Here is a 22026-nt window from a genome sequence, read left to right on the forward strand (position 1 = left end):
GAACCCCCGGATCATGACCTGAGCCGAAGGCAGCTGATTAACCTACTGAACCACCCAGGTGCCCCTGGAACACCATTTTTACTAGACATTTTCAAGCCTGAAAGGAACAAAGGCACACTTGTATTAATTCAGGCCATAAAAGTTTATTATAAAGATATGGAAAAAGTTATGAAAATAATCTTCACCACCAGAATATCAACACCACAGGGATGAGAGCTTTCCTGTTCACTAAGGAGTCCCCCACTTAGAATAAGCACTTGGCACATAGGCACTTGATAAGTATTTGTGGAATGAGTAACACTGCAAAGCCAATATTTTGAGACATTGGAAAGTTACTCAAAATATATGCCAAAACACTAGCAATGAATAACTACTTGGTCATATCAGCACATCAGATATATACTGCTTCCTCCCCTCCGTCGCTCATGATTTCACGGCTGTGGGCTTCAAGCATACTGTGTCTTTACTTCCATCTGTTCCTGTGAATAATCACTGAGTCCTTCCTAGATGTTCCTCTCAGTATAATGGCTTCTCTGGACTTTTCATTTCTCTATAACCAACTCTCAGCTTTGCTCTCATTACCAACCATTAACCTCCCCATCAGTCCCCTGGCCAACCCCCAAAGAAAGAATTTAATCAGTTCAGCCAGTCATATTGCCATATAGTCTGCTTCTATTGGGCAGAGTTTTGCATTTAGGTTACCTCTTAATCTGTTAGCTACTTTATGAGTGGTCCTGATTGGGGTTAGGCAACCAATACTGGTTTTATCAGCTGTGGTAAGACAAGAGAATAGTCTAGAGCAGAGCTAGTATATCATGCGATCTGAGCGTGAGAAAATATCAAGAAGACTGTAAGAATGGCACTCATTTGGAGGCTTAAGGGACCATACAAACAGCAAAAAAGTTTACTTGTCCTATCCAAACAAATTCATGAAATATTATGGTTTCGTTTAGGATGGGGGAAAACCCTCAGGCATACTAAATAATAATGCCATTGGTGAGATGCAACCACTTACATGTAAAGAGATAGTTTATAAATAGCTCAACCAGCAGGAGTAATTGAAAAATTGATTAAACATCCGTTTAAGAGGTATCCCATTACTCACCAGTCATGCCACCAAAATAAAATGGGACTAGTAAAAATTCATGGAAAGATCATTAGATGTCAGGGGTCGCTTATCCCTTTGCCACCCCATTTTGTATATGTGAAGATCCTTGAAAGAGTCAATTACAGAATGTGGAATTGTATTTCCATAGACAGGGAACACAAAGTAGGTCCTACTATGGCATATATTAGTCTATTACAATCTTCCCCAATGGCCATTTAAATATAGTACTTCTGTTTTATTTTGCACATGCACATAAATTAAATTATAGAACAATGCATCACATCTTTAATTTATTAAAACAGTTCATTATAACTCAAAACTACCACCAGTATCATTGCTAGGGTGTATCTGAAGTTCAGTTCTTCTCCAACTACTTCAGTCATAGCCTAATTTTTTTTTAAGGTTTTATTTATTTATTTGAGAGAGAGAAAGAGTGAGAGAGAGCATGAGAGGGGAGAAGATCAGAGGGAGAAGCAGACTCCCGCGGAGCTGGGAGCCTGATGTGGAACTCAATCCCAGAACTCCGGGATCTTGACCTGAGCTGAAGGCAGTCGCTTAACCAACTGAGCCACCCAGGCGCCCTGATCATAGCCTGATTAAAGGATTTTTCAGTTCATATCTCTAGTACAATGATCAGCACAAGAAGAACACATTCATTCATTTTTTTTTTTTATTGTGCTTTGGATGTTTCTTGTTTGAGCACAGAAGTTCTAATATAAGAAAAGATGTCTATGTTCCAAAAGCTAAGATGGAATGTAGATGTATAAAAGAATTCCCACAAAATCTTCCTCCTGCCTTCATATTCCTTCTCACTAAGCTGTTTCCTCATCATTTACCTGTACTTTGCCAGTCCTCTCTTCTTCAACTGCAGTTTTCTAAGCCTTTCGTTTTCTTTTCTTTTCCTAGGTATTTAACAATGTAATATATTTAAAGTATCTAATGTGAATAAAATCCCCAGAAGGCAGGAAAAAAAATGAAAAATGTGTGTGTACAATGTGCCGATTTGATATAAAGTATACATTGTTAAACGACTACCACAATCAAGTCAATTAACCCATCTATCACATCATATATTTTTCTCTAAGAAAAACACATTCTTAAGAATAAATTGCAAAAAAGGCAAAAGATACACATTGTTTTAATCAGTGCTTAATAAAAATTGAAGACTTAAAACTCTAACTAAATTCTTTTTTATATTCCTTTTTTAAAAATGTTATTAATTTCTTTTCAGCGTTACAGAATTCACTGTTTATGCATCACACCCAGTGCTCCATGCCATATGTGCCCTCCACAATACCCATCACCTGGCTCCCCCAATCTCCCACCCCCCTTCCCTTCAAACCCTCAGATTGTTTTTCAGAGTCCGTAGTCTTTGATGGTTCACCTCCCCTTCCAATTTCCCTCAACTCCCTTCTCCTCTCCATCTCCCTATGTCCTCCATGCTACTTGTTATGCTCCACAAATAAGTGAAACCATATGATAATTGACTCTCTCTGCTTGACTTATTTCACTCAGCATAATCTCTTCCAGTCCCGTCCATGTTGCTACAAAAGTTGGGTATTCGTCCTTTCTGATGGAGGCATAATACTCCATAGTGTATATGGACCACATCTTCCTTATCCATTCGTCCGTTGAAGGACATCTTGGTTCTTTCCACAGTTTGGCGACCGTGGCCATTGTTGCTATAAACATTGGGGTACAAATGGCCCTTCTTTTCACTACATCTAACTACATTTTATAACGTCTTTGAGATGTCATTCACATATTGTAATTAAAATGAACAACTGGGTGCCTGGGTGGCTCAGTTGGTTAAGTGTCTGCCTTTGGCTTAGGTCATGATCTTAGGGTCAGCTCCCTGATTAGTGGGGAGTCTGCTGTTCCCTCTCCCTCTGCCCCTCCCCTTGGCCCATGCTTTCTCTCACGCTCTCAAAATAAATAAATAAAATCTTTTAAAAATAAAGAAATAAAATAAAATGTACACCTCAGTGGTTTTTAGTATAATCAGTTATGTAACCACCATCACTGACTCTGGAACATTCTATCACCTTGAAAAGAAACTCCCTACCCTTTACAATTTACTCTCCCATTTCCTCCTATCTCTCTCCCATCCATTGGCAACTACTGTCTCTATGGAATCTGCCCTTTCTGAACACTTCACATAAATTAAATTCTATAGTATGTGGCTTTTTGTGTCTGGCTTTTTTCACTTAACATACTATTTTCAAGGTTCATCCATGTTGTAGCATGAATCAATATTTTACTCCTTATTCATAGCAGAATAATATCCCATTGTATGAATTTAACAGATGTCAGGTTTTGTTATAGCATTTAGAAATTCAATAAACAGAATTGCTGAGACCACATTGTGCAGAGCACTCTTCTAGGCAAGAATAGATAGGTAAAATGCCATCTACAGGCAAATATAATTTAACTGTTTGGGCTTAAATGATCATTCAATTCAGTTTACAAGTCTCTAAAAGTAGCAACTCAAAATTTGATTTAGCCGAACACTTATCTCAGAAAAACTTTCAGCATGAGTATAAAGTGTTCAAATACAAAAAAAAAAACAGCTGATTTTTCATCTTCTCCTATTTTTGTGAATTATATCCTATTTTGTTTTCCTTATTAAACAGAGTCTCAGTTGATAAGAAAACAAGGTAAAATATTGTAGGTCACACATTGTTCCAACTGTAATATGGAAACAATCCAGGCACCATACTCTTCAGATTCTTTTGGATTGAGTCATATCTGAATTGTTAGTAAAATTGCAAGGTCATAATATAGTCAACTATTTTAAAACATATTTTTTGTATACTGGGAATGTCCTAAACATTGCCCAAAAATGTAAATATATTCACTCCTACTTGATATGACCATTCTAAGGCAGTGACATATGATTGCCATGTATTAGAACTATTACATAATTTGCTAAGCAAGTACTCTATAAATATGATGTAGTTAACTTGCAGTCAACATATATGCTTGGAGAATGGGTGTTCTTTTTAAAATTGATATTAATATAAGAACATACTTAATTTGGGTACTGCTACAGAAAACTTTTCAAAGACTTGGTACTTCACTTTTTTGTTATAATAAATATAATGCAATAAGAGTACAAAATTATGTTGCTGGAAAGATGAAAATGTAAATGCCAAAAGACAATCATTCTATATACAATTTTTGTTGTATGGAAATAGAGATGCAGAAGTACATAGCAAACACACATGCTTAATTTATGTTTCCTCTTGAATATTAAATCAAGCAAGTATATCCATGTATACCCCATTCATTAAGCCTTCTTATCTTGGGTACCAGTTAATTTGTGTTTTGTATTATGTTAATATTGTTAATTTAAGTTAATGTATTTATGACCTTTATAATTTAAGTTTTTTTGGAGTGGATCTTTCAGTTTTGTTTTCAAATTCCTTGTCTTTTCTTGCCATGCTACTCATAATATGGCAACTAGAAAGATTTTTTTTTCCTGTGAGCTATATGTTTTATGTAACTGCTCAGGAATAATGTCCAAAATCAAAAGGCAAAATAAATAAATCATGGAAGAGTGTGAGTGTATTGGACATTGAATGAGACAGTAGAGTTGGAATGAATACAGCAAGATAAAGGCAATTAATACATGCTTGACACTAAAAGTATAAAATCAGAAAAAAAAATGAAAACATAAATTAATACTGCTTTCAGGTTAATGTTTTATGAAGAGAAACAAGAGCTGAACTCAATGAGAAAAACAGCCAACAACTTTAATCCTATTCTGTGTTTGGGGGAAAAAAGCTTTGTCCAGTTGAAAGCCTAATAATTTTTTCACTAAATGGGGAAGCAGATAAAACATGCTGTTCTATAGGGGAAAACTACCATTTTTGTTGTTGTTGTTGTTCAGAGATTTATTCCACCTAAATTCTTATGAGAACCCTTGAATTTTGAAGAAAATAGCATAATTGAACACTCCAAACTAGCCAACTTGAATTCACCAGTCATATTTTGATTTAAGTTTGGAAAGCTTCTTGACTCCATAAGAATAATACCTTTTTTGAGATTCACTGGATTATTTATATTGAGAGTAATTTGGTGCTCTCCAGGACATAACATAATATCATTGTCATATTTATCTCATGTGACTTACCCATTTATTGCAATGGCATCAGATCCTCTTAAAATAAAATATTTTAGCATATTTGTTATAAATCAATACATTATTATACATATCATATTTATATCTGGTCTTAACCTCACTCATTCCATCTGATCTCCCAAAGGCAACCTTATAACTGCCAAAACTAGTGGACACTTCTGTGCCTTGATTCTTAGGGACCCCTCTGGCAGTTATGTTCAATTTTAGCTCTCTTTTCATCTCACACCATCATTTTTTTATTCTGCCTTTTCTGATTTTGGACATTATTCTTGAGCAGTTATATAAAACATATAGTTCACAGAAAAAAAATCTTTCTAGTTGCTATATTATGAGTAACATGGCAAGAAAAGGCAAGGATTTTGAAAACAAACTGAAAGAACCAATCTAAAGGTATTAAATTATAAAGTTTATAAATACATTAACCTAAATTAACAATATTAACAACCGGTTATTCTCAGGCAATTCCATCTAAACAAAAAGTTTCCACTATCACTTATGTGTGACTATTCTCAAATCAACATCAAAAACCCATTTCACTGTCCTGGGTTCTAAATTCCCATCTTTCCACCTGTATGCCCCATAGACACATAAAACTCATTTCTAATGCCAGACTTAGCATAACTTTCTTGTATTCTCTCACTCTCCGAAGTATCACTAGAGTGTGCCATGTTCTCTCTCTCTCTCTCTTTATTTTTTTGTTTTTAAGGTGGCAGACTTTTAATGAAGAAAAAAAAGAGTACGATTAGTGGTAATCATGAGATAATGGTGAAAGCATTTAATAAAATTTTAAAATGTGTTATATTAGAGATATCTGTAATCTATTTTTCTTTCTCTTTATTTTAAAAATACATATAATTTCCATACTCTAGTTCTACTGGGTTGTAAAACTATTTAAAAGCCAAAACTTAACAAATGAAACATTTGAAAAATATAATAGAACAGCCAAACACACTAGAATGTTATATTGTTAAGAGTGTAATACGCAGTCTATCAGAAGTCCTTTCTGATTTAAAGTTAATTTATATCATTAATCACATAGCTTCTAATGGCATTTATTTCAGGTGTGTGTTTAGATTTAAACATTCTAGCAAGATACAATTTTTTTCTCCACAATACATTAGTACTTTTAGGATATTAAGAAATAACTTTTAGTGATGGTAAAACATTTGTACAACAGAAGAGAATAGGCTATATATGAAGATTTTTGATGCTTTAGCATGAGATACATTGAAGGGGCTATAAAAATTTAGAGTATTTCTGCCCATGGCTTTTTATGACTTTTGTCTCTTGTAAACTTTACTTGGAGACTCTATTTGTCTTTTGTAATTTTTGCTGGAAATGGTTAATAGAATTGTCAATAGAAGATGACACTGACAGTATAGAAAGAAAGAATGTGGATCAATATGTTTTCAAATTACCTGAAACTTCTTTGTCTCATCATCTGCCCTTTCATTTAGTTGGCCACTATGTGTTCTGATATCTTATATCTGTTCCCTTTGTCATTGCTGAAGTTCAGATAATCTTTTCTCATATGAATTCCCAATTCTTTCCATGTTGCAGGTTTTAGTCACTCCCCAATCAGTTCAAAAAGTTAGTTCTAAGAAGAAAAAAAGACAGGCTTTAATCAGACCCCATCACTGCTGAAAATTCTCTAGTGGAACTCTATTATTGATAAAATACTAAGACAGCCTTTCATAGCCTGGAATTCTTATTCCAGCCCTGTGTCTCATGTAGAACCTACAAATATCTTTTGCTCCAAATATATTAAATTAGTTACAAATTTCTAAATATTACCATATTTCAGAGGGAGGTTTATACATGGCACTCTCTCTAATACCCATGGTTAACACTGTATTATCATGTGTTTAATACTCAATTCCCCTTGGAAAATATTATCAAATAAATTACAGAAACATATCAAATATAGTAAACTCAGGCTTTTCCTCTGGGCTATTTTCTGACTTCCAAAATATTCTACATATACATCAGTTTGAATAGCTCTTTCTTATTCTACAATTAATTTTCTTGATTGTCTCCTCCGATTTATTGAGTTCCTTGATAACAATTTTTATTTTTTTAAATTTCTATACACCTATGACTAACACATCAGCTGATGATTAGTAATACTCAATAAATAACTTTTGAATAAATAAAATAGTGAACATATTAGACAGAAGCACAGTAGGCCCTCAGGAGTGGCAAAAGTGTAATACAAAGTGCCAGTCTTAACCTTATGAACAATGTTACAGGATTTATACTTAAGTCTATATCTGTAATTACTTCTTTGATTTGATTTAGCATTTAAAAATATTAATCAGTCTATAAGTATGTAAACGGCCTTTATTTGCCTTTCTAGCAAAATGGAGACCAAATTTAAAGAGAATATAATAGCAAAATGAATTTTAAAATCAATCTTTCGGGCGCCTGGGTGGCTCAGTGGGTTAAGCTGCTGCCTTCGGCTCAGGTCATGATCTCAGGGTCCTGGGATCGAGTCCCACATCGGGCTCTCTGCTCGGCAGGGAGCCTGCTTCCTTCTCTCTCTCTCTCTGCCTGCCTCTCAGTGTACTTGTAATTTCTCTCTGTCAAATAAATAAATAAAATCTTTAAAAAATAATAATAATAATAAAATCAATCTTTCAGTCACGGTATCTCCACAACAACCAACCTCTGTTGGTAGAATTCTATTTTACTTTTTTTTTTTTCTTTAAGAATTTACTTATTTGACAGAGAGTGAGAGAAGGAGAGAAAGCACAAGTGGGGGGAGCAGCAGAGGGAGAGGGGGAAGCAGGCTCCCTGATGCGGGACTCGATCCCAGGATCCTGAGATCATGACCTGAGCTGAAGGCAGAGGCTTAACTTACTGAGCCATCCAGGCGCCCCCTTTTTTACTTTCATTAGGCATTTTGTTGTCATCAGGACCTGCCCTACGGAGTAAAAACCAGAAGCTCCCATCCAAGTACTAGGGAGCTTCTGGTTTTTACTCCGTAGGGCAGGCTTAAGTGGGTAGAAGAATAAATGAAACAAGATGGGATTGGGAGGGAGACAAACCATAAGTGACTCTTAATCTCACAAAACAAACTGAGGGTTGCCGGGGGGAGGGGGTTGGGGAGAAGGGGGTGGGATTATGGACATTGGGGAGGGTATGTGATTTGGTGAGTGCTGTGAAGTGTGTAAACCTGGTGATTCACAGACCTGGGGATAAAAATATATGTTTATAAAAAATATATGTTTATAAAAAATTAAAAATTAAAAAAAAAATTAAAAAAAAAAAAAAAACCAGAAGCTCATTACTTTAAGCATACTCACAAATGATTGTGAAATTACATATGATCCTGCTTGGAATTTAAAGTAGAAACATTTTGTACCAAGTTGAGAAAGTCTTAAGCAAACAATAACTTTGGTATATCCTTTACGGGGACTTATGACATGCTCTTATTTTCAGTATTTAAAATTAAATGTGAATGTGCAATACTATAGCATTCCATGTTACTTTTTTGTTTTTGTGTTTGAGATAAGACACCTTCTCTTTCATAAAAATCAGGATATACTGAAAAAACATTAAGCCATTTGAGTTTTAAAGTATATACATGATTTTAAAAAAATGACAACACACCTTTTATTACATTTCCAATGATTAACAAAGAGAGACCAGAAGGTTGGTACTAGAGACAGCTGAGAGAATGAGTAAGTTCTTAAATGATTAAGAGCTCAGGTGTTAAAGTTCATCAAGATTGGTGCAGGTCTGAGCCATACCTCTTATGCAGTAGCACTGTGAGTATCTATTCCACGCCTTAGTTTCCTTGGCTCCATAATAGGGATAGTAAGAGGCAATTTTTCAAGGAGTTGTGAAGCATAAATGAGATCCCACACATACTGAGCTTAGTCCAGGACCCAAATGGTAGTGTTGTTTATGGTTTTGTTTGTGTGGCAGCTATAAAGACACACTAAATATACATAACACAGAAAGATATTTATTAAAATATATATATATATTTGTTTATTCTTTCTAAAAATGTTTCTTGAAGCCTATTCTGTGCCCTCTCCTGTGTTAAGTATTACTGAAAATTTGATGAGGATGAGATAGTTCCTGCCCCCAAGTAGTTTATGACTAATGAGGGACATAGGCCATGAACAATTAGATGGCGCTAAAAATGTAAGGTCCTTGAGGACAGGGACCATACATTTTGATTTAACACATTATCTGGCGCAGACTACAAACACCAAAAATATCTGTTGAAAGAAGGAAGGGAAAAGAAGACAAGGAGGAAAGACATGAGACAGGAAAGTGAGGAGAACAACTCATAGAACAGATAAAGAAAATGCATTAAAAATGAATAAACTTTTCATAGCCAGCCTGGGAAGAAGAGATGATATTTGAAAGTGAGTTTCAAAAAAATGAGGGGAAGAAATAGAAGAAAATAGTTGCAGGGGAAGGAATGTATATAATGTTGACAAATCCTAAGATAACACCAACAATTTGAGGAAGTAATATTGGAATGGAGTGTAGGTTCACAGTGTAGAGGGAAGAGTGATGGGTGGTGGGAGGTCAGGCCTGAAAGACGGTGCCGCTGCAGAATTCTGAAGAGCCTTGTAATCGGGCTTGGTATTAAGAAGGTTGTCTTTTAGGTAATGGGAATCTTGAAGAACTTGTTATTAGAGGAGCACCATAACTTGCTTTATTTGAAGAAAGGAAACCAGTACTTATTTGTGACATGGATGAACTAGAAAGAGTAGTGACACAAAGGGCACTTAAGAAGGAATTGCACAAATTAAAACAAATTATGATCCACTGGGCTGGATTTGGATATAACCATATAAGAACCAAAGATCTATGGAGGCAATTACTCCCTTTGGCACTTTCTCCCTTCTTCCAACTCAGGGACTAAGCATACTACTTCTTGACTTTGGGCTGCCCACTTCAGGGCTTGAAAAATCCACCCAACCCTGTCCCATGATCCAGGAAGTGAGTCATCGCTCAGGCAAAACCTACAGGCTGAAACCAGCATCAAAGGTCAGGATGAACAGAAAATCAACACCTGGATAAACAGGAGAACAAAATAAAATAAGAAGACCAACTAAACAGAAAAACAGGCAAAGGTATAAATGAATAAAAATAGACCAGGAGAAAATGTGAAGGGAAGCTGGACCCTGGAAGATACGGCAAACACACAGTCATGCAGTAGTGAAGTATTTAAGCAGCTAGAGAGAAATAAAGGAATAAGTAAATAAATGAAAAGAAAAATAGGAAATCCACAAATTTTGGAAAAGCACACAAGCACATAGCACCAGTACTGAGATCTTAATGACTGAGATGGCTCTCTACTTTGGTCTCACTTACCCTATTTGATTTGTGCTGGAATCACTGTCTATCTCCTCCATGGTTCTTATGCACATACCTGCACTGAAACACCCCCTCCATACATACACACACCCTACGATGGCTTACACATAAAAGGAAGTAGTAAAACAACAAAACCTGTTCCAAGAAATAGACTGGAACACCTTAACTTGCCTCTCTCATTGTTTCCTTTGTCCTGCAATTCTTGGCTTTGACCCAGGCTTTTAATATTTGCTTCTCCTGGCTCTTTGGCTCCAGCTATCTTTCAACTTACTGATCTTTCACTTCCCAGAAGTTCTCTCAGCAAAAGGGAGATCCCACAACCTCCCACTGGCTGAGTTCTGCCTTCTATTTTGCTTCTCATATCTTCACTTGGAAAGTTACAGAAAGGCAAACCTAAGTCATGAATCGGGGAGAAAGATTGTGAGGGCACCTGGCTCAGATGAAGGAGTCTATTTGCCAAAAGAAAAGCTTCCATCAAACAGATCTAGACAGCTCAGTTATCCCTGCTGCCCAGGATAATGTGAACTTGTTTCCATTTCTTTTTTATTTGGAATATTTTAGGCTACTTTACATGTAAACCACTATCTTTAATGGTAAACCCATTGAATATATTGGTCTATAATAATCCTAGAAAATATTTCCTAAGCCAGTTGAAAGTAATGACTTGAGGATGGTGAAAAATATGATTGAAGTTCTGTTCTCAGTGTTCCTTGCTTCTACCACTCTACCAACAATGTGAACATCAGTGAGTTCCTGAGACTTGGATGCCTGCCATGGGCACTGACGTCTTAAGAGAAAATGGCCCCAATTTTTTTTTTTCCTTTCTTTTTACTCACTATGACTTCTGCAATATGATTTTTAGAGATCTGAAAAAAAATTATTAACCGAAAGACAGAGGAAGTTGTCATACATATATACTCTACTTGTCAAACATAGTTTTGTATGGGGGATGGTTTATGAATGGATTCAGATATCTCTGTTATGGTTGACAAGAATTCTGCCCAAAAAAGATATCCTACACCAAAAGGCAAGAAACAATTGAAATAATAATTATGGTTTTTAATTCTATAATTGCAAAGTATTGTGCTAGCTTTTTAAAAAAAGATATATTATTTGTTAGAGAGAGATTGTGTACATAAATGTGGGAAGGGACAGAATGAGGTGACAAGCAGATGAACCACTGAGACTGGAGCTCAACCCAGGGCTCAATCTCACAACCCTGAGATCATGACCTGAGCTGAAACCAAGAGTCAGATGCTTAACCAACTGAGTCACCCAGGCGTCCCAGTTTTGTGCTTGCTTTTAAAAATACATTATCTTATTTAATCTTCATGATAAACTGTGAGGCAAATATTATAATTCTAGTTTTACAGAGAGGGAAACAAAGACTTTTAGAAAAGTAAAATGCCTAAGATAACATAGCAAGGACATATATGAAAATATATTAATAACCGTAAATGTAGAAAGCAAATTCATTATGAAAAGGAGATAATTTTAAAATTATGCATACATATCAGCATAAATATTTCATTCATTCAAATTCATGGTGAGATTACTAGATCTGCTACGAGTAGGAATCTCACAACAGACTTTCTTAAAAAAAAGAGAAGCAAAAAGCCAATGTTCAGCTTCCTCTTGCCAACTTTTCTCAAAGAAGTTAAGAGGACGACAGTATTGAATATCATCTCTTCGTAAATATTAGAATGTTAACTTTTATAGTTATGGATTTCTGATATTTACAGTTAAGGTTATTTATTCTTTTTAACAAAATATTGAATTCCTTTCACGTGATACACATCTTCCTATATCCTGGAGGTGGAACAGTAAACAAGGAAGCCCGAGTTCCTTCTGTCATAGAGCTGACATTCTAGTTCAGGAAATACATATAAACGAAATAATTCCCAATCTGGATCAGTGATATAAAAGTTACAGAGGGCTAACTTAGACAATAAAAGGATGAGTAGGGGAATGTCAAAAAAGATTATCTCAGACAATCTTTTATCTGGACTTCAGATGTTTTGGTCAGTGAACTGTTTGTTCTCAGCACTGAGAAATTGCAAACAGACTGTTGGCCAAGGCGCCCACTGCATCTGCCATAGAGGTAGGCTCGGGGTTCCTTTCCCTCTTAACAGTGATTTGTTTGGGGATGAGCGCATAACGCAAGTGAGGACAATCAGAATCTGCTACTTTTTTTTTTTTTTAAGATTTTATTTATTTATTTGACAGACAGAGATCACAAGTAGGCAGAGAGCCAGGCAGAGAGAGAGAGAGGAGGAAGCAGGCTCTCTGCCGAGCAGAGAGCCCGATGCGGGGTTCGATCCCAGGACCCCGAGATCATGACCTGAGCCAAAGGCAGAGGCTTTAACCCACTGAGCCACCCAGGTGCCCCCCAAATCTGCTACTTTAACAAGGAAGAAGTTTCCATTCCAGTATAGCCGCTAAGCTTATAAGAAGTGGGCTGTGTCATATCGACAACTTAGGTGTTTTCTAGGAAACAAAAGAGAAAAAGAGAGGGAGAGCTTAACAAAGGCAGCTATGACCAAAGCCACAACCTGCCTCTGCACATTTCAGTCAGGGGCCAAAAAGCTACCCCTAAGTTGCTTCCTTTAGTTTGTTATTGGTTCCTGTACTATTTTGTTCATGAAAGTCATGATTATTCACAGGTGAGATTTAAGCATTAGCATAAATTATATAAATGAAGCAGTTGTGAAGAATATGGAGAAAACAGCATCACAGGCAGGGAACATGGTACATGAAAATTTCCCAAGATAAGAAATAATTCTGTAGCATGTTCTAGAAACTAATAGTTTTATCACCTCGTAAGAGAAGATAACATGACAATGCCGACCAACTGTCATTGATAAAAGCCAACATTTTACTGAAGTGCCTTGCCAATAGAAGGAAGTAATAGAAATAAGGCATTGACTTAAAATCTAATTGATCTGATATAAGGATTGCCACTCCTGCTTTCTTCTGATGTCCATTAGCATGGTAAATTCTTTTCCACCCCCTCACTTTAAATCTGGAGGTGTCTTCGGGCTTAAAATGTGTTTCTTGGAGGCAACATATAGATGGGTTTTGTTTTTTTATCCATTCTGATACCCTGTGTCTTTTGACAGGGGCATTTAGCCCATTCACATTCAGGGTAAGTATTGAGAGATATGAATTTAGTGCCATTGTATTGCCTGTAAGGTGACTGTTACTGTATATGGTCTCTGTTCCTTTCTTATCTACCACTTGTAGGCTCTCTCTTTGCTTAGAGGACCCCTTTCAATATTTCCTGTAGAGCTGGTTTGGTATTTGCAAATTCTTTCAGTTGTTGTTTGTCCTGGAAGCTTTTAATCTCTCCTTCTATTTTCAATGATAGCCTAGCTGGATATAGTATTCTTGGCTGCATGTTTTTCTCGTTTAGTGCTCTGAAAATATCATGCCAGCTCTTTCTGGCCTGCCAGGTCTCTGTGGATAAGTCAGCTGCCAATCTAATATTTTTACCATTGTATGTTACAGACTTCTTTTCCCGGGCTGCTTTCAGGATTTTCTCTTTGTCATTGAGACTTGTAAATTTTACTATAAGGTGACGGGGTGTGGGCCTATTCTTATTGATTTTGAGGGGCATTCTCTGAACCTCCTGAATTTTGATGCTCGTTCCCTTTGCCATATTGGGGAAATTCTCCCCAATAATTCTCTCCAGTATACCTTCTGCTCCCCTCTCACTTTCTTCTTCTTCTGGAATCCCAATTATTCTAATGTTGTTTCATCTTATGGTGTCACTTATCTCTCGAATTCTCCCCTCGTGGTCCAATAGCTGTTTGTCCCTCTTTTGCTCAGCTTCTTTATTCTCTGTAATAAGAGATGAGGAAGGACACTATATCATACTCAAAGGGTCTGTCCAACAAGAAGATTTAACAATTTTAAATATCTATGCCCCTAATGTGGGAGCAGCCAACTATATAAACCAATTAATAACAAAATCAAAGAAACACATCAACAATAATACAATAATAGTAGGGGACTTTAACACTTCCCTCACTGAAATAGACAGGTCATCCAAGCAAAAGATCAGCAAGCAAATAAAGGCCTTAAACGACACACTGGACCAGATGGACATCACAGATATATTCAGAGCATTTCATCCCAAAGCAACAGAATACACATTCTTCTCTAGTGCACATGGAACATTCTCCAGAATAGATCACATCCTCGGTCCTAAATCAGGACTCAACCGGTATCAAAAGATTGGGATCATTCCCTGCATATTTTCAGACCACAATGCTCTAAAGCTAGAACTCAACCACAAAAGGAAGTTTGGAAAGAACCCAAATACATGGAGACTAAACAGTATCCTTCTAAAGAATGAATGGGTCAACCGGGAAATTAAAGAAGAATTGAAAAAAATCATGGAAACAAATGATAATGAAAATACAACGGTTCAAAATCTGTGGGACACAACAAAGGCAGTCCTGAGAGGAAAATATATAGCGGTACAAGCCTTTCTCAAGAAACAAGAAAGGTCTCAGGTACACAACCTAACCCTACACCTAAAGGAGCTGGAGAAAGAACAAGAAAGAAACCCTAAGCCCAGCAGGAGAAGAGAAATCATAAAGATCAGAGCAGAAATCAATGAAATAGAAACCAAAAAAACAATAGAACAAATCAACGAAACTAGGAGCTGGTTCTTTGAAAGAATTAATAAAATTGATAAACCCCTGGCCCGACTTATCAAAAAGAAAAGAGAAAGGACCCAAATAAATAAAATCATGAATGAAAGAGGAGAGATCACAACTAACACCAAAGAAATACAAACTATTATAAGAACATACTATGAGCAACTCTACGGCAATAAATTTGACAATCTGGAAGAAATGGATGCATTCCTAGAAACATATAAACTACCACAACTGAACCAGGAAGAAATAGAAAGCCTGAACAGACCCATAACCAGTAAGGAGATTGAAACAGTCATTAAAAATCTCCAAACAAACAAAAGCCCAGGGCCAGACGGCTTCCCGGGGGAATTCTACCAAACATTTAAAGAAGAACTAATTCCTATTCTCCTGAAACTGTTCCAAAAAATAGAAATGGAAGGAAAACTTCCAAACTCATTTTATGAAGCCAGCATCACCTTGATCCCAAAACCAGACAAGGATCCCACCAAAAAAGAGAGCTATAGACCGATATCCTTGATGAACACAGATGCGAAAATACTCAACAAAATACTAGCCAATAGGATTCAACAGTACATTAAAAAGATTATTCACCACGACCAAGTGGGATTTATTCCAGGGCTGCAAGGTTGGTTCAACATCCGCAAATCAGTCAATGTGATACAACACATCAATAAAAGAAAGAACAAGAACCATATGATACTCTCAATAGATGCTGAAAAAGCATTTGACAAAGTACAACATCCCTTCCTGATCAAAACTCTTCAAAGTGTAGGGATAGAGGGCACATACCTCAATATCATCAAAGCCATCTATGAAAAACCCACCGCAAATATCATTCTCAATGGAGAAAAACTGAAAGCTTTTCCGCTAAGGTCAGGAACACGGCAGGGATGTCCATTATCACCACTGCTATTCAACATCGTACTAGAGGTCCTAGCCTCAGCAATCAGACAACAAAAGGAAATTAAAGGCATCCAAATCGGCAAAGAAGAAGTCAAATTATCACTCTTCGCAGATGATATGATACTATATGTGGAAAACCCAAAAGACTCCACTCCAAAAATGCTAGAACTTATACAGGAATTCAGTAAAGTGTCAGGATATAAAATCAATGCACAGAAATCAGTTGCATTTCTCTACACCAACAGCAAGACAGAAGAAAGAGATATTAAGGAGTCAATCCCATTTACAATTGCATCCAAAACCATAAGATACCTAGGAATAAACCTAACCAAAGAGACACAGAATTTATACTCAGAAAACTATAAAGTACTCATGAAAGAAATTGAGGAAGACACAAAGAAATGGAAAAATGTTCCATGCTCCTGGATTGGAAGAATAAATATTGTGAAAATGTCTATGCTACCTAAAGCAATCTACACATTTAATGCAATTCCTATCAAAGTACCATCCATCTTTTTCAAAGAAATGGAACAAATAATGCTAAAATTTATATGGAACCAGAAAAGACCTCGAATAGCCAAAGGGATATTGAAAAAGAAAGCCAACGTTGGTGGCATCACAATTCCGGACTTCAAGCTCTATTACAAAGCTGTCATCATCAAGACAGCATGGTACTGGCACAAAAACAGACACATAGATCAATGGAACAGAATAGAGAGCCCAGAAATAGACCCTCAAATCTATGGTCAACTAATCTTCGACAAAGCAGGAAAGAATGTCCAATGGAAAAAAGACAGCCTTTTCAATAAATGGTGCTGGGAAAATTGGACAGCCACATGCAGAAAAATGAAATTGGACCATTTCCTTACACCACACACAAAAATAGACTCAAAATGGATGAAGGACCTCAATGTACGAAAGGAATCCATCAAAATCCTTGAGGAGAACACGGGCAGCAACCTCTTCGACCTCTGCCGCAGCAACATCTTCCTAGGAACAACGCAAAAGGCAAGGGAAGCAAGGGAAAAAATGAACTACTGGGATTTCATCAAGATCAAAAGCTTTTGTACAGCAAAGGAAACAGTTAACAAAATCAAAAGACAACTGACAGAATGGGAGAAGATATTTGCCAACGACATATCAGATAAAGGACTAGTGTCCAGAATCTATAAAGAACTTAGCAAACTCAACACCCAAAGAACAAATAATCCAATCAAGAAATGGGCAGAGGACATGAACAGACATTTCTGCAAAGAAGACATCCAGATGGCGAACAGACACATGAAAAAGTGCTCCATATCACTCGGCATCAGGGAAATACAAATCAAAACCACAATGAGATATCACCTCACACCAGTCAGAATGGCTAAAATCAACAAGTCAGGAAATGACAGATGCTGGCGAGGATGCGGAGAAAGGGGAACCCTCCTACACTGTTGGTGGGAATGCAAGCTGGTGCAGCCACTCTGGAAAACAGCATGGAGGTTCCTCAAAATGTTGAAAATAGAACTTCCCTATGACCCAGCAATTGCACTATTGGGTATTTACCCTAAAGATACAAATGTAGTGATCCAAAGGGGCACGTGCACCCGAATGTTTATAGCAGCAATGTCCACAATAGCCAAACTATGGAAAGAACCTAGATGTCCATCAACAGATGAATGGATCAAGAAGATGTGGTATATATACACAATGGAATACTATGCAGCCATCAAAAGAAATGAAATCTTGCCATTTGCAACAACATGGATGGAACTAGAGCGTATCATGCTTAGCGAAATAAGTCAAGCAGAGAAAGACAACTATCATATGATCTCCCTGATATGAGGAAGTGGTGATACAACATGGAGGCTTAAGTGGGTAGAAGAAGAATAAATGAAACAAGATGGGATTGGGAGGGAGACAATCCATAAGTGACTCTTAATCTCACAAAACAAACTGAGGGTTGCCGGGGGGAGGGGGTTTGGGAGAAGGGGTTGGGATTATGGACATTGGGGAGGGTATGTGATTTGGTGAGTGCTGTGAAGTGTGTAAACCTGGTGATTCACAGACCTGTACCCCTGGGGATAAAAATATATGTTTATAAAAAATTTAAAAAAAAATAAAAAAATTAAAAAAAAAATAAAATAAAAAGGGATTTGGCAGTAAAAAAAAAAAAAAAAAAAAGAAATAAGGCATTGAAGGGTAGGAAGGGAGGAGATGTTTGTAAATATATGTCTTTATTGAAAATATAAAAATATACACACACGTATACACCCACACACACTCTGTTAGAACAAATAAGAGAGTTCTGCAGGAATTGCAGGGAGAGGATCAATATGAAGAAGTGAGTGGTGTTCTATACACCAGCAATAACCTATCAGAAACTGTAATAATATAAAAATATTCTATTTGTGATAACAACATAAACATTGTGTTTCTATGAACAAAATTAATAAAAGATCAGCGAAACTGCTCTACAGAAAAAATGCAAAATATTATAGATGGACATAAAATAAAATTCAAATAATTGTAAGTTCAGCATTAAAATATTTAAATCTCTCCTCAAATTTAGCTATAAGTCTAATACAATTGCAATCAAAATATCCAGTGGATTTTGTGAATTCCTATTTTTAAAGCAAGCTACTCTAAGGAAAACAAAACTTTACCTCTATCTACTCAGGTTCTATGACTAGGCCTGAGAATTAATGATATGAAGCGGATTAACAGAAGAAAGGCATACAGATATTTACTCATACATGGGAGCTTATGTAGGAAAATGAAGACCCAAAGAATTAGCAAGACCCACATGCTAGATTGAACCAAGTGGCAATTGTAAAAAAGTAACTAAAGTGTATAGGGAGGTTAAAGGAAGATCAGATTTATTTTAACAAAATCTATTTGTATACATTTTTCTGGCCTCAATTCAATGTCTCTGGTGATAAAATGTTTTTTTTGTTGTTGTTGTTGTTGGTTTTTTTTTCCCTGAACATAGAGAGACATCTTTCATATGGAAGTTTTATTTCCTGCTCTTAGGAAGAAAAGAGGAGATCACAATATTTCTTTTGTGTCTGCTGTTTGTCAAGTGACTTTGGATAAAAATAGTGTTTATGCTAAATGTATGTTTGGGGATGGCATATTCTCCCATCTTTTGTGACATAAATTAATTATAAAATTCATTTGGAAAAATACAAACCAAAAAACACCCATGATAATTATGGAACCTAGGCAAGACAGTCAAGTCAAGAGAGTTCTTTTCTAGTGTCTTGTTCAAAGAGGGATTTATGATTAGGGGCATTGGGGTCTCAGAGGGACTTTGTTTTTTTTTTTTTTTTTTTTGGGGGGGGGGGAATTTGGATAATGCAGAATCTCATTCCCTCTCTCAGACCTACCAAACCAGAATCTACATTTTAACAAAATCCTCAGGTGATTTGTATTCAATTAACGTTTTCAAAGCAATCATCACTGAACCTTCTCCCCATAGGTCTAAACTTTTGGATTATACACTGAGATTTATATTTATATAAATTTATAACCCCCAATTCTGGGTTATAAATTGATGCATGAGTTATATAACTTGTTTTGCTTTCATTCTATATCATTTGTTTAATATAGAAAAGATCTAATTTAAATCTTCTAGATATGCCTTCTTTATAAAAAGCGCACGCACACACACATACACACACACATGAAATATCATCCAAATTAGCAATGTATGCCTTGCATTCTATCATACTGAAGGAATACCATATTTTCTAATTAATCTTTCCCATAAGTCACTTCTCAGATGAAATCAAGAGAAACAAATGAATAATGTCAGTTTCAAATGGAAGCGATAATATTCTGGGAAGTTGTGGATGCCCGCCAATACTTCCGTTATAACATCATTCCTTTCCTTCTTTGCTCTATTTAGTGTTTCCATTTCTGTGGTTGGTTTTCTTATTCCAATTAATGGTAGTTGCACCAAACACTCAACTGGTTTTGAAGTTTTCCCCGCTCAGATTCCACCTTGCTGTTCCCTGTGGACACCAGTCTCCATTACCAAAAGGTCAAGATCCCGAGATACTGCCTTGCTCCTTCCAGCATCTGAGTATCAACAACACAGCATGGCATTACTTGTAGAATGGTATAAATGTACTTCTTCTCCTTTGCATTTCCTTTTAACTACCTCATCTCTATTCTACCAAAGCCATGCTTTGCCTCAAGATGTTCTAGAACTGCTAATAAAGAATGTAAATGTAAAAAGTCGATATTCAGAGTTTGAGATATAAAATAAGGTTCTTGAGACTATAATAACCTTATAAACTTAAATAAAAAGCTTTACCAGAATGATTTTCTAAATAATACGACAAGGCCCAGTATCTGGTCAAACTGAGTGTTGAGATTCCAATAAGCCAGGGATCTATGAAAGCCAAGATATGACAGAAGAGAAATCTTTGCTGAAAGGGAAAAGGGAAAAACTTCCTCTCTCAGGGAAGCATGGAAGTTTTCAGGAGGCAGAGAGATATGGAAAGGCACAGGGTGAAAAATTCATGTTCCCTCTGGAATGAACTCTCAGAGAGCATTTACAGGTTGGAGAGAGACCTGTAATTAGAAGGGTTTGGATCCTATTCTCCGTGTAAAACTCTGAGTGGGGTACAGTCCTCTGTTGTGTGAAGTGACCCAGCACTTGCCTAGGGCTTCTGCGAAGGAGTAAATCTGAAGTCATGGCATGGAAAAACCAAGGAGAAAAAAAGGTCAGCATCTATGTGGCCCTGATTTCTATGTTGTATAAAAGTAATCCACAGGGCACCTGGGTGGCTTAGTTGGTTAAGCATTTGCCTTCTGCACAGGTCATGATCTCAGGTCCTGGGATAGAGTCCTGCCTCCGGCTTCCTGCTCCACAGGGAACCTGCTTATCCCTTTCCATCTGTCCTTCTCCCTGCGTACTTTTTCTCTCAAATAAATAAAATCTCTCTCTTTTTTTTCTTTTTTCTTTTTTTAAAAAGAGATCCAGGTCCTCTATAGGAGGAAGAAGACCGTTTGAGAGCCAAGAGGCACCACCGGGGGATGAGAAGACTCAGAGGGGTGAACGGTGAAGTGATCCTGCAAGACAGTCTGTGAGGTCTAGCTGCCACACAAAGGAATGTGGGTAATATTGTGAGCACATGGGAAGCCACTAAATAATTTTTCAGCATAACATAGCTATATTTGATCTGGTTTTCCAACTCCATTTTGACACTGGGCCATCCACATCTTGTGCTCTTGTCATTTTTTTTTTTTTAAGGTTTATTTATTTGAGAGAGAAAGAGTGAGCAAGAGAGAGAGAGAGAGAGAGAGAGAGAGAGAGAGAGAGAATGAGCAGGGTGAGGAGCAGAGGGAGAAGCAGACTCTCTGCTCCACAGGGAGCTCCAGGCAGAGCTTGATCCCAGGACTTGGGGATCATGACTGAACCAAAACCAGATGCATACCCTACAGAGCAACCCAGGTGTCCCTGCTCTAGTCATTCTTAACAATTTTTGAATTTGTCATATTCTTCACACCACCTTATATTTGTATGTCTCCCCATTTCCTAGAAATTCATACTCTTTCTCATCCAGCCAGGTATTCCAAATTCTTCAAACTCTGCTCTTGCGCCACCTCCTACGGATGTCTGCCATGACATGCCCACACCCAGTCTGCATTCTCAACCAGAGGACTACATATCTCTCATCCGGCTTTCCCAAATCCTTGCACATATCCTCAGTATTCTCTTCTACAGTTTACATAGGTGTGCTTTAATTGCATGTTTTCTTGTCTGTCTGCCCTGGACTGATTTCCCTGAAAGGCAGAAGCTCTCTTTTATCGCTAAGCATTAGCATCTAATATCCTGCCTGGCACTCAGTTAACACTCAATAATGACTTCT

At 36.9% G+C, this 22026-nt stretch overlaps 1 long non-coding RNA gene across 6 annotated transcripts in view; it reads right to left on the reverse strand.

The window, feature by feature from the left end:
* Positions 1-22026, reverse strand: part of LOC131833763 (uncharacterized) — a 127944-nt gene that overhangs the window by 96766 nt on the left and 9152 nt on the right. For all 6 annotated transcript variants that reach the window (XR_009354622.1, XR_009354623.1, XR_009354620.1 and 3 more), the window contains exon 2: positions 6671-6849. This is a non-coding gene — a long non-coding RNA (uncharacterized LOC131833763). The remainder of the gene's footprint in view (positions 1-6670; positions 6850-22026) is intronic.

The sequence above is a fragment of the Mustela lutreola genome, chromosome 1 (assembly GCF_030435805.1).
Source record: "Mustela lutreola isolate mMusLut2 chromosome 1, mMusLut2.pri, whole genome shotgun sequence".
Lineage (NCBI taxonomy): Eukaryota > Metazoa > Chordata > Mammalia > Carnivora > Mustelidae > Mustela > Mustela lutreola.